Source organism: Myotis nattereri (assembly GCF_964212035.1).
Source record: "Myotis nattereri genome assembly, chromosome: 16".
NCBI classification, from domain to species: Eukaryota; Metazoa; Chordata; class Mammalia; order Chiroptera; family Vespertilionidae; genus Myotis; species Myotis nattereri.
The window spans coordinates 15,449,295-15,462,835 of record NC_138091.1 but is presented as its reverse complement, the minus strand read 5'-3'; the positions used below and the strand labels follow the sequence as shown (position 1 = coordinate 15,462,835).

Below are 13,541 nucleotides of genomic sequence, written 5' to 3'. Positions count from 1 at the left end.
TGAGCACCTTCAGGGAGGCGGCAGGTGCCATCCATCTGCTCCCCGGGAGCCTTTACTTTGTGCTTCGAGGTGTGTTGGGCGCCGGCACCCAAGGGCACAGCCCAAACTCTGCTGTGAGCAGGGTGCAGAGGGGAGGCTCTGGGGACGCTGGCGAGTCTGCAACCCACCACCTCGAGAGTTGTGCAGCAAAGTGCAGGAGCTCCTGACAGCAGGGCTGGGGGGGACCCAGGGAGGGCCCCCATCCAGCACTGTGTACGCTCGGCCCCCAGGTCTAGCTTCTGTGTGCAGCCCGACCCTGTTTCCTGTTTGCATTGATGAGACACCGAGAAAGGAAAGGGCTTCTGAGTTTACAAAGAAATTCATTCTAGAATCCGTTATCTCCACCATCCACACGGCTTTGCCTTTTCTTCTTGAGCCCAAGATACTTATGTCATCCATCTGTGAAAATACGCAATAGAGGGGCTTTTCTTCACATGTACATTTTTGTTAGTATTTTTTCTGTTTTATTTCCTAACATTTCTTGGCTGGGAGACCAAGGCCAGCCTCAGCCCTCGGGCCAGTCTGCTCCCTGTCTGTGCCCAGCTCCACCCACACTAGCACCTGCCAACCCCACCCGCCTCTCAGCGCATCCTGGGACAGGACTGCCCACTCCTGCAGCGCGGATGAGGAGGCCCACGAGAACGCCCACCCTTCGCTCACTGACTCCCACGCTTCCCGGTGTGTAGTGAGAGCTGACCACACCAGGCACCCGAGGCCAGCATGTGCCAGAGGTGGGCATGGTTACCACAGAGCAAGCCCTCAATCATTTGCCTCCTGAAGGATCCCTGAGCCCAAGAGGGAAGTGAGCAGCAGATGGGGTAAAGCACCTGAAAACGCTCTATAAAGTAACAGTGAGTCGAGCCCACAGGCCCACGTGGTCGTGGCCACCAGGGCTGACCACCTCAGACCGAGGAGCTGTTTTTGGAGAGGTCAGGGTCCTGAGAGTTCAACAACTTATTCTCTCATGGGAAGCCATCAGCTAGAAAACCACTGGTCACATCTGGCTCTTTCAATTTCAATTAATTAAAAGGAAATAGAGTTAAAAATTCAGTGCCTCAGTTGCACTAACCGTATTTCAAGTGCTTTAGAGCCACACGTGGCCAATGGCTACCATATTGCCAGAGACAATAAAGACCATCATCATGGAAAGTTCTTTCCGACAGAACTGAGAGTGTGGGGCTTTGATTATCTTATTCACTGCTGCACCCCAGCTTCCACGACAGTGCCTGGTGTGGGACTCAATACGTAGCTGTTGAATAAATGAATGACGGGCTGCTCAATGCCTTTTCAACACTCACTCTACACTTGGATAGCTTCCCACGCTGGGAATTCTGTTTTTCCCTCTTCTTGAGTCAGTTTTGTTAAGTTATATTTTTCTGGGAAATTGCCATTTTTTTTCTGAGTATTTAAAAATACTGGAATAAAACTATTCATTGTATTCTTATAATTTAAACACTATGCTAAATCTATAGCCCTGGCCGGGTAGCTCAGTTGGTTACAACATCGTCCCAATACGTCAAGGGTTTGATCCCCTGGTCAGGGTATATACACAACTCAACCGATGAATGCATAAATAAGTGGCACAACAAAGTGATGTTTCACTCTCTAAAATCAATCAATCAATAAAAATTTAAACGCTAATCTATATCTATGTCCTTCTGTTTATTTCTAACCATTATTTGTGCTCCCTTTTCTCTTGACTAGCCTTGCCACAAAGTGTGCCTGTTTGCTAATCTTTTCTAAGAAAAAGTTTTGACTTTGACAATCATCTCTCATTTATTTTCTGTTTTATTAATTTCTGCATTTATTTTCCTTAATCCTACTCTTCTGGATTTACTTTGCTGTTCCTTCTCTAACTTCTTGAGTTGAAAGTTAACTCATTCACTTTCAATCTTCTAAATATTACCCCTCTAAACCTATAATTTTATATGAAATAAACACTGTTAGTTTCCAAATTATAAATATTTTTTAAAATTTCACCCTGACCAGATAGCTAGCTCAGTTGGTTAAGAGTGTTGTCCCAATAGGCCAAGGTTGCAGGTTCGATCCCCGGTCAGGGCACATACAAGAATCAACCAATAAATGCACAGATAAGTGGAACAACAAATCGATGTTTCTCTCTCCCCCTTCCTCTCTCTAAAATCAATAAATAAAAATTTCAACAATTACTTCTTTGGCCCAATAATTATTTAGAAGTGTGTTTTAACATTTCCAATTCATTGAAACATACTTATCAGAATGTATATTTTTAAAATTCTGCGATAATAATACATGCTCTATATTTTGATGTGAAAATATCTGTGATTGCTGTGTGTGACAAAGTCACAAGTTCTAACACTACTGTTGCCTGTTAACTGTCCTCTTAATTGAAGAAAATGCTAAATCTCCATTAGAGGTTAGTGAGAATAAGAATGCAATCAGCTTTCCCCTCCCCGTTCAGACTCCTGAATTCCAGCACAGATCCCAGGGTTCACTGGCGTTCACAGTGTGAATTTACAACCCACCTACGTCGGCACGGCACACCCACAGCTCTGAGTCCTGAGGAGCGGCTTAAAAATGTGCGGCAAGCTCCCCTGTAGTCGCCCTGTGGCAAGAGGCACATGTTTTCGAAGACACCCACCCCCTTTCTTTGGCGATCCAGGCTTTGAGAGCACTCCCTCTGGGGAGCTGAGATCTCCCCCAGCTTTATGTGGACATACACCTTTCTGCATCGTGGGCCAGCAAACCGTGGCCCAGGGGCCACATCTGGCTTGTGGGCTATTTTTGTATGATTCATAAGCTAAGAATGGTTTATATATATTTAAAAGGTTGTCAAAAAAGCAGCCCAGTTCAGGGGTTGAGCATCAACCTATGAACCGGGAGGTCATGGTTCGATTCCCGGTCAGGGCACATGCCCGGGTTGTGGGCTCGATTCCCAGTGTAGGGTGTGCAGGAGACAGCCAGCTGATCAAGGATTCTTTTTCATCATTGCTGTTTCTCTCTCTCTCTCCCTCTCCCTTGTTCTCTGAAATCAATAAAAGTATATTTAAAAAAAAAGAAAAGAAAAAGAAGATGCCACACTGTCTGTGGTCTGCGAAGCCTCACTTCCTGTCTGGCCTTCACAGAGCTGGGCCGAGCCTGCTCCGTGTCGCTGTGGCCGACAATGACCCAGCCGCGCATCAGTCGCTCATCAAGGTGCCGGTTTCTGGTTCTTTCTCCATTTGTTTCATCCGGGGATTTCCTGTCTTCCTTGTAAATTCAGCTAAGCCTTAACATTTTAGGGGGTGTTGTAATATTTTATCTAGCACTTTAGGATGCTTATAGTGAGGGGTGTGTGTGTGTGTGTGAAGATTATCTCCATCCATCTTCTTGCCAGAACCGGAAGAACAAATCTTCTCATTCGCTTCTGCCTCCAGAAACACCTTTAGGTTGATCACGAGCCCCATGTGGGCAGGAATCCTCCTACTTCTGGACGGGGGTGAAAGGCTTACATTGCACAATAAAAATATGATGGAAATGGGGGAAGCAGACAGTGAGGTGGGGCGTCAGGGGCGAGGGCTGGCCCCCAGAGCCCGGGCTGACCCTGAGACCGGGGGGGGGGGGTGCGGGGGGAGTTTTGAGGAAAGCAGAGCTCACAAGTGGTGCGTCGGGGAGAAGGGCCGTCACGTGCTCAGGTGGGTCAGAGCCGGAGCACACGAGGCCGAGGGGCGCCTCGGGCAGCAAGGGTCCTGGACTGAGGCTGCGATGGATGGCCCAAAGGAGAGGCCGACGCAGCAGAACAAGTGATGAGAACAAAGAACTCGAGAGCAGTGACTGGTTGGGAAACAGAATCCTCACACCCGGTTTCAGTGTAAACACACGGAACGGTCAGTCCCAGGGAAGAGCCTGCGCCGTCTCCCGCTTGGGCCACTGCAGGGACTGACCCGCCGCTCCTGTCACCCAGCGCAGCCCCCACAGTTCAGCTGGAATGGGAATCTGATCCGGCGACTTCCTGGCTTGAAGCTCTCCGATGGTGCCCTAGCCAGTTTGACTCAGAGGATAGAGCAATGGCCGGTGGACTGAAGGGTCCCAGGTTCGATTCCCGTCAAGGGCACGCACCTGGGTTGCAGGTTTGATCCCCAGCCCTGGTCAGGGCGTATTTGGGAGGCAACCAATCGATGTGTCTCTTTCACACTGATGTTTCACTCTGTCTCTTCCCCTCCCTTCCACTCTCTCTAAAAATCAATGGAAAAATACCCTCAGGTGAGGATCAACAACAACAAATTCACCGACAGCTTCAGCTCAAGTCCAAACTCTTCCCAGTGGTTACAAGGCCCTGTACAGCCCAGCCCTTCCACCCCTGAGCCACACTGCCCCTGAGGTCTGGCCACCCTGGCTGTGAGTCCTCAGCGGGCCAAGCTCCTTCTCACCACCAGCCTGTTCTCTTGCCATTCTTTCCGCCCAGACGCTATACACTCTTGGCCCAGATAATCCCTCCTCGTCCCCCAAATCTCACGAGTGTCACTCCCTCGAGGAGCTCCATCCAGGCCTCCAGCGGACCGTTGTCCCTCTTGCTGTCCCTCTCTCTCTGTCATGGCCCTTCCTACATCCTAGCTGAGGTCCTCAGTGACTAGCTCCTCCGCTGGCCCGTGAGCGTCCAGGCGCCGTGCCCGTCTAGTCCACCACCCGACGACCCCCAGTGCTGGGAACAGAGCCTGGCTCCCGAAAGGGGCCCAGCACATTCTTTTTTATGTAATAAATAACGTACTGAGTACCTGGGCGGCACAGGAGCCAATGAAAAGGACACAGAAGCAATGGTCCCGAGTGAGAGAGAAGCTGAGAAAGGTGTCAAGGAGGCCAAGAAAGGAGACAATTCAACAGATCAGTGCTGGTCTCCAAACACTGGCACAGGGTTCGCAGAAGGGAGGGGGGTCCATTAGAACTATTGTCAATTCCGCATTTCTCTTTAAGCTGCTGATTGCTCTTTCACAGAAACTGTGTGTTATACAAATGGTGCCACAGTGAGGGTGTGACAGGGTACACAATACCTGTGAAAAATGGAAGCACTTCAGCCATTGACACCAGAGATAGTGTCACTTGATAATATGTGATAAACTGGGCTCTTGTCCCGAGATGAAAAGGGAGACCAGTAAGACTCTTACATTTCAAACCCTTCCAGAACAAACAGGGGCCACTGGGGAGGAGGCTCTCAGTAGATTGAAGCAGACCGCTGTGCACAGAGGGCCAGGGGAGGAAGTCATTCCCAGACCGCAAGTGACAGTGAGAAGCAAAAGCCAGTTGTGGCCTTTGGATTCTGTTGGACGAAGAGCAGGTGTTGACACACCTTATCGCCGCGGTCCTCTCTCTGTAAGGAGTGTGGCTTTCCTGGAATGTGACCGCGGCTCTGGCACCTTTCCTGAATGGAAGCTCTCTTCTCTAAAGCATTTCACAGAGGAGCCTGGGTCTTCTGGAAGCCGGGAGAGCTCAGCCATGCTGTGGGGGGGACATTCACATGCCAGGTCTGCGCTGGCTGCCATGGGTGGAAGGGGGGTGCAAGGGGGTCACCTCGCTGAGTTCTCAGCAGCAGAGGACTCTCATCTCTTCCAGGGGAGGGAGAGGGGGTCTGGGAGGTGGCTCTCCTCCGTAAGGCCCTATAGCAGGGGTGGGGAACGTCTGGCCCCTGGGCCATGTAAGGCCGGCGAAATTATTCGGTCTGGCCCTGCCAAGGCATTAGGGGTGAGTTAATTAAATGTTTGACCAAATCCAGCAGCTCATGTTTAAGCTGATCATGCTGTATGGCCCGAGAACGATGTTATAAATATCCACATGCCCTGGGCAGAAGAAAGGCTCCCCGTCCTGCCCGACAGCAAGAGGAAGAGCTGGGCTGAACCCAGTGGGACTGACCCTGGGCCACGCTCTCGCCCTTTCTCTGCATCGGGGGCCTGTGCGGGGGACCCTGTCTCCCACAGTGTGGGGTTGATCAGGGAGAGGCCCAGACTTCTTTGGGCTGCAAAACTGGTATAAAGAGGTTCTTCTGTCTTGCCTTCTTCTCTTTTCTTTCTCCTCCCTACCTTCCTGTATCTTTCTATGGTGAAAAATTTAAACAGACACAAAAGGAGACAGAGTGTAATGAGCTGTGATGACCGCGGCGCTCAGCTTTAACAAAGACCCATTCACGGCCCGTCCGTGGACACCTCACCCGCCCCTGCCCTGCGTTCTTCTGCAGCACATCCAGAGCCACTCCTAGTGAACACGTCAGTAAGTGCCACTGCGAGGGCAGCATGAAAACGAAGACGCTGCCGCCACGCAGTGCGGGGCTCACAATTTCTTAGAGGCGGGAGGTGTCCGCCGGGCAGAGCAGGACCCCGTCCCCGCGGGAGGGCCAGAGCGCCCGCGGTGCCAGGAGAACCTGCTGGCATCAACATTTCTTAGAGGCGGGAGGTGTCCGCCGGGCAGAGCAGGACCCCGTCCCCGCGGGAGGGCCAGAGCACCCGTGGTGCCGGGAGAACCTGCTGGCATCCATCACCTGGGAGAGAGCACTTCCTTCTCCTGCCTCAGAGGAATGCTTCAACCTCGGGGGCTGGTCCTCCATCCCAGCCAAGGAAATAGCTGACATTTCAGGACGAGGAAAGACAGTTGAGCATCTGGGAAGCTGCCAGCTTCTCAGACAATGGATGCTCTCTGCCCCAGCCCCGCGCAGGAACACCTGGCGAGCTCCTGACAGCGGATCACTTCCTCCGCTTCGCTCGGCCCCGCGGGCACCTGGCGAGGCAGGCTTTCCTTCCGGGCACCAGCGCCCCTCTCGGGCGGGCATGCGGAGCCGCTTACGGGGGCGGCCAGAACTGTTTCCTTTGGTCAGTTTACCAGATGAGTATTACTCAACCACTTACAATATTTACAAGTCCAGCTCAGAGCAATTAAAAAAAGATGTAAGAAAATAAACTCCTTTCCAAACAGGGAAAGGACATGAAACACAGTCTCTCAGGAACAGGGCTGTGTTTTCTGAAGATTGTTCCTCCGGATTAATGGTCCCTATTTCTTCCCAGGGAAACACTGGACCCTGCAAATTATGGCGGCTGTGCTGCCAACACCTCTGCCTCAGCTGAGCGTAGGTAACAGCGCCGTGCTCACTAACAAGGAAGAGGAGAAGAGGGGAGAGGAGGGGGTGGGGGGATGGGGAGGGAGAGAGAGGAAGGTAGAGAGAGAGAGAGAGACACCTCCATACTGGACACCTCTCCCTTTAGCTGTAGGAAATGTGGGAGATAAGGATGGTGGGAGAGGAGGGGGGTAGGGGGTGAGGGGTGGCCGCAGGGGATATGAAGGGCAAGTTTATCTAAAAGTCTTTTTACCTGGTTTTGTTTATCACAAGGAAAGTCATGCTGGTCGCCTGCTGTTGGTTGTTTTGAACCAAAACACATACTCCCCTGCTGTCTGCCGGCTCTCCCCAGCGGGCCGACAGACGACTCACACACTGGTAACCCCCAGACCCACGGGGGGCATTGCTGCAAGGATCCTGCAGGTGTCTGCCCAGCTGTGCCCGCCGCTAGGTGACATTTGCTTAAGTATTAGCTGTCAGATGCTTGCAGCAGACTCCTGAGTTAAGGTGGGGAATACGCAGGGGAGAAGACAAAACTGGAATATTTGTTTTCAAAAGTTCATGTAAATGTTCCCTTTAATCCCATTACTGGGCAAATAAGCGAAGAGAAGAGCAGACGCCTGCAGAGGTGAACATATTGACATTCTGACTTTCGGCTGAACGCCTGGAGGCCTGCGGTCACCCTCGAGATCCCCCTCGGTCTGGGCTGCCCGCTCGGAGCTGTTTGCTTTGCCGGTTGCCGCCGGCGTGGGCACCTGCCACCTACCTCCAGCGCCTACAAGCTCAGCTGTGCTGGGAAATGCCATGGGCCTTGGGTTTGCCCAGAACGGGTGGCGGGTGGCAGGCCCCGAGTCGTCCGTGGACTGTCACACCAGGTCCTGCACGTTCATTTCCCACCACGGAGCTTCCAGGAGACACGGAGACCAGTCCTCCCTGACTCGCTGAGCCGGCTCTGTTCTTACTGGCCCTCGCCCACCCCTGCAGGCTCGCCCTCTCTGTTGGTGGTGACCCTCCCTGCACTCAGCTCAGAGGCGCCCATCTCCTCTGCTGACCTCACATCCTCTTTCCCCTCTGCTTCTCCTCAACACCCCCCCCCCCCCCAGGGCCAAGGCGCTGCACTCAGCTCAGCTCCCACTCCTCCGGTGAGACCCTGGGCCCGGCGGCGTGGCCCCTGGAGTCAGGCAAGCGCAGCCAGGCTGCTGCTCTTCCCCGCCGCCCTCCATCTTTGCACTCAGATTATCGTTCCTGTCTCTTTCCTTAGGTCGCGAATCTCCAGGGACAGGTCATGTGGCAGAAGGGACCCTGGTTTTAGGAGTCAGGGGGACCTGGCTTCGGACCTGCCACTTTCTGGCTATAAGATGCTGGGGATGTTCCTTTACTCTGAGATCCGGCATCTGGAAAACAGCCTAGAATGCTGCTTCCGTAGGCTGGTGTGAGGGTCAACAAGATGAAGCACGAAACTTCTAGACCCGAGCTGGCACGCCACCAACGGGAGCTCTGGTGACAACAATCATTGCTTGTATAACCCACTGCCCGAGAATGGCGCCTTGTGTACGGCAGAAGCTCCCTGAATGGCCTGGGAGAGCGCCGGCCTCTCGGTTTAACAACAGAAATAAAATGTCCTTCATTCCAAAAGGAAGAGGAACGGAAGCAGAGGAGCACCTGGGTGGCACTTGGGTAGGAACAGAGCCCGATTCCAGCCGAGCCTGGCGGGGTGACGGCGTCCAGGAAAGGTAGGCAGTCCGGGTGGATGCCTGGCAGATCCGTGTCGGGCACTGGCCACGGGAAGGACAGCTGTGCTGGCTGGGCTGCTGGCTGAAGTCAGGCCCCGGAGCCCGGCCCAGTGGGCGGCAGGTGTGCGGGGCTGTGAAAACCGCCCTGGGAGGGCTGCTGGCAGGGAAAGCAGGGCAGGGCAGGGCAGGGCAGGGAAGGGGCATGCATCGAGGAGGTCAGAGTGAGCCCAAGGGGGTGGAAGATCACAGGAAGCTCGAGGGCGGGCGGCAGTTGTGCCCGGCACCGTACCCTGCTCAGCGGCATGGAGAATGGGCGGAGAGGGGCTCAGGGCCCGGGAGCCAGGCATGTTAGCTATGATGGCACAAATAATAATGACAACAAAAATAATAACAGGAAGAAAAGAAGTGAAAAAACATAGGAGCTACTGTTATGCCGTGAGGTGCGTGTGCACAGAGCCCTCCAGTGCTTAGGTTCCTACTATTCTCACCATATGGCAGCGGGGCTGCTGGAACAAAGCTCCCCGCAACTTACAGGAGGAGACGGGCTCAGAGGCTGGTCACGCCACCTGCCCCGAGAGAGCCGCTGGAGCAGGGCCGACGGCAGGGCAGGACGGGCAGAGTCGGGTGCAGCTGGAAACCAGCCTGCAGCCAGGGCGCAGGGTGGGAGGGGGCGAGGGAGGCCACGGAGTCCTGGCCTGGCCAGCGTTCTGCACCCGCTTCCTCGGGCTCAGGAGGGAAAACACAACCTCAAGGCTGGAGGGGTCACGTGGCGCTCGTCGTGGCCCAGGGCCTGGCCCGGGCCAGGGCTCACTAACCTCTGGCTCCATCTGCAAAGTGCAAGCTTCTGAAGGGAAACACCACGGCCTTTCCGAGGTGGCTCTGGGGGGGGGGGGGGGGGAGACGAGCCCGGGCCCCATGCCTCCAGGACAGACGTGAGCTGGGGTGGATAGGAGGACAGAGACCTCCTATGCTGGCACTCAGCCCTGCCCTCTGACGGCCGGGACTGTCCCTGGGCTGGTGCCATCTCAGTGCAGACGGGAGGTAACGCTCCATGTAAACAGAAAAACTCCAAGAGAATCAACGCACAGGGGAAGGCCGCTGCTGGGGGAGAGGAGAGCCGCAGAGGCGTGTGCTGCGGAGAGAGGGAGAGCAGGAAGCAGGGACGGTGACCTGAGAACAGGGGGGCTGGGAGGAGAGAAAAGCACTTGCCCAGAAACAGGAAATTAAAAGGAAGTAAGACTGTACGAGCAGGCAGAGGCGCGGACGAGACCTCGTGAGAGGCAGGCTCCCGGGTGCAGGCGTCAGGTGCGGGCACAGCCACAGGGTGGGAGGCGAGCACTCGGCCAGCAGGCCCCGTGGGAGAGCTCATCGCACGGCCCAGGGAGGGTCAGGGTCAGGCCCAGAAAGGGGGCCCAGTGCACAGCACACGCGGGCAGATCAGTCAGATCAACCACGCCAAAGCCCGACCCAAGAGACGCTCATTGAGCGCCTGCTGTGGGTCGTGCTCAGTGGTGCAGAGGTACACGCTGGCCCGTTCAGGGCCTCCCAGCCTCCGAGGAGAGGCAGAAAAATCAGCCCACGCTGCCTCCCCCAAACAAAACAAAAGCCTCCGCAGATGACACCTCCTTAGGGAGCCTGCAAAGACTCGGCCGTATTGCTGCTTCCTGCCAGAGCGGGCCCACTAGTTTCTAGGCCCATCCCCATGCTTGTCCTTAATGTGTTCTTCATTTCCCTTCCCCGAAGTAAGTTCCCCCAGCAATGGCCACAGTTCTGCGGCCGAGTCCAATTGCAAATAGATAACCCATCACATCGGCAATCAGAGGCAGCCCAGGGCGAGTTGTCACGTCGATAATTTAATGCCCATTCGCTGGCGCTATCAGTGTTTGCTCAGAAACGTCCCCTTGCTGCCCGCGCGGTGCCCCTGGGAATGGGAATCTGTCTGGAGTCTGGCAGGAATTCAAGTGTCTTTGACAAGACAGTCGGGACCTCTGTTATGGATATCTTGTTTTGACAACTCCCTCTTGACTAAGTGTCAAAAGATTTCGGGATGGCTCCAGTCGGGCTGTGGATTCACCGTTCCAGCCCCTCATCTGGGCTGCAGGACGGGGAGCCGTCACCTGGCATCGATCAGGGAGGCGGGCTGGGCGAGGCGGGAGGTGCTGCTGCCCAGTCCTCACTCAGGTACAGAGAGGCTGGGCAGAGAGTGTGGCCATCAACACAGTCCTTTCTCAACACAGCACACGATCATCCATCTGATTTTTTATTTTTAAAGCAAATCATTTGACCAAGATGCAAAAAGCTACTGGGTGGTCGATCTGAACTGAGTCTCTGAATTCCAAACCTCAGAAAAGAATAGTGTTGGGCGAGGGAGGGAGCCACGTCTGTCCAACCTGCCTGCCTCTGCTGTGCACAGCTGATGGGTCCAGCGGGGAGCTCTGTTCTCGGGGAGTTCTGGCTTTCGGACCGAGCAGCGCTGGGCTCGGTCACAAACGCAGCCGGAAGGTCCCAGGACAGGCCTCTGTTCCGATTCCTGCTGAGACGTGGCTGGCCCAATTATCCCTGAGATTCTCACAAGTAGCCCAGCATCATTCAAATAAATTACATGTTGTTTAACCTAAACGAGCCAGTCATTTCCTCTTACAGTAACCGAGACCTTTCAGGAAAGACACCATCAGCAGAAATAACTGTTTGTCTCTAATTATTTGGAAAAAATCTGAGTAACCTGAGAACCCTTTCGCTTTGCCCATTTACTGCTGAGAGGACCCTTCGCTGCGAACGGAACGGCCGGGTCCCGAAGGAAGGAATGCCGCTACCACGAGCCTTCTCGGAGACCAAGCTCTTCTCGCTCGGCCGCATGTCCTGGGACGTCACAAGGCTGCTGTGGAGAACGCTGTAGACCTCCTGGATCCAAGTGAGCGCGAGGTGCACTCAAGTTCTCGGGCAAACAGCGGAGCAAAGATGGGGCAGGAGAGTTCCTCTGTGTAAACCAGCGGCTCTCAACCTGGGGGTCGAACGACCCTTTCACAGGGGTCGCCTAAGACCATCGGAAAACACATATATAATTACATATTGTTTTTGTGAGTAATCACTGTGCTTTCATTATGTTCAATTTGTAACAATGAAAATACATCCTGCATATCAGATATTTACATGACGATTCATAACAGTAGCAACATTACAGTTATGAAGTAGCAACGGAAATCATTTTATGGTTGGGGGTCCCCACAACATGAGGAACTGTATTAAAGGGTGGCAGCATTAGGAAGGTTGAGAACCACTGGTGTAAACAAAGCTGACAAGACCCCCCCCCCCCGGGGGCCCCTCCTCCCCAGGGCACACGATGTAGGGCCAGCAGGGGTCCGAGTGAGGCAGGTCCCCGGGGAATGCACGCTGTTCCTGCCACCAACCACAGTGCTTTTCCTAAGAGCCACATCTACCATTAGCTGCTCAATAAACGTTTAATCAACAAACGAAACAGAAGACCCCACTCCTGATGAGGTTAGGAAAGCAAAAACGATATTTATAACCTCTGGATTTGCACCTCTATTGGCTTTTGATTTAACAAATATTGATTGAGCCTGTACAGGGCTCCAGGCACTGTTCTAGGCACTGGCGACACAGCAGGAACAGAACAGGCAAGAATCTCTGCCTCCACCTCACTGACCTGTGTGTGTGTGTGTGTGTGTGTGTATTAAAGGGTGCAGTTGGTAAAGATAGACAAAAACCAAAGTAAGAAAATTCTGCAATGGGCTGATTAAGTGCTAAAAAGAGCATAGAGCTTATCCTCTTCGTACTGTGGCCTGAGGTGGCAGCTCAGAGGCATGACCCCTTTTCCCTTGGGCCCTAGGAGCACGTGGGGAAGGAGAGCTAACATTTTCCAGAAACTGGCCACCCCACAGTGGGGTTTGGAAACATCGCGGGAAGATTAGGGTGCCTTCCTACGGGCACCAGGAGACTGGCATCCCTGAATGTTAATAATATGTAAGCTTAGGAATAACACATTACGAAGCTTTGCTGGAATGAAGGGTGATGTAATGACAACTGGAAACAGAAAAGGGACTTATTATGGAGTAGAAGGTCGAGCGGAGAGGGAGAGCGTGGGCACCCAGCACTTCCCAGGGCAGGGACACCCTGGTCGGGGAGCTCTGTGCCCGCCTGGTCTGCAGGACACGGGATCTGCCACGGGGTCGGGCGCAGAGCAGCGGCACACCGCTTCCTCCTGATGGGTCTCTCCCAGATGGAAAGTGTGCCTAAGCTGGCGGCCTGCCCTGGGCTTTCACTTCAGCTCTGGCTGAGGGTCACCCAGTACTGGCCACCAGCTAGTGGGAGAAGTAAGATGAAATCAGATGCAGGATGTCACCCAAAGTCTGCCAGGATCCTGGCAAAGGCATTTCAGCTGAAGCGGGGACAGCTAGCACCACTTTGGTATTTTGGGTGGAGAGCCACTCTGTCATCTGGGAGGCCACATCTGCCCCCACTAATCCCAGCATTCCGTGGGCCTCCAAGGTGACACGGATTATATATAACCAAGAGCAGAAGAAAGATGACTGCTAAGAGCTGTGGGAGAAAATAAGGGCTGGAGGGAGAGCCAGACGGGGCCCTTTCACTTTAAGAGCAGAGTCATTCCCCAAATAACCAGAACAGATGTCAGGATCACTCAGTCTGGCCGTGAAGCCCTCCCCATCACGGCAGCAGAGAAATGAGCTCTCCTGTGT

The 13,541-nt window shown here is 53.9% G+C and overlaps 1 protein-coding gene across 2 annotated transcripts in view; it reads right to left on the bottom strand.

Annotated features, from left to right (window-relative positions):
• The window catches only part of STX8 (syntaxin 8), a 231,097-nt gene that overhangs the window by 232 nt on the left and 217,324 nt on the right, over positions 1 to 13,541 (bottom strand). The gene's annotated exons all lie outside the window — the stretch shown is intronic.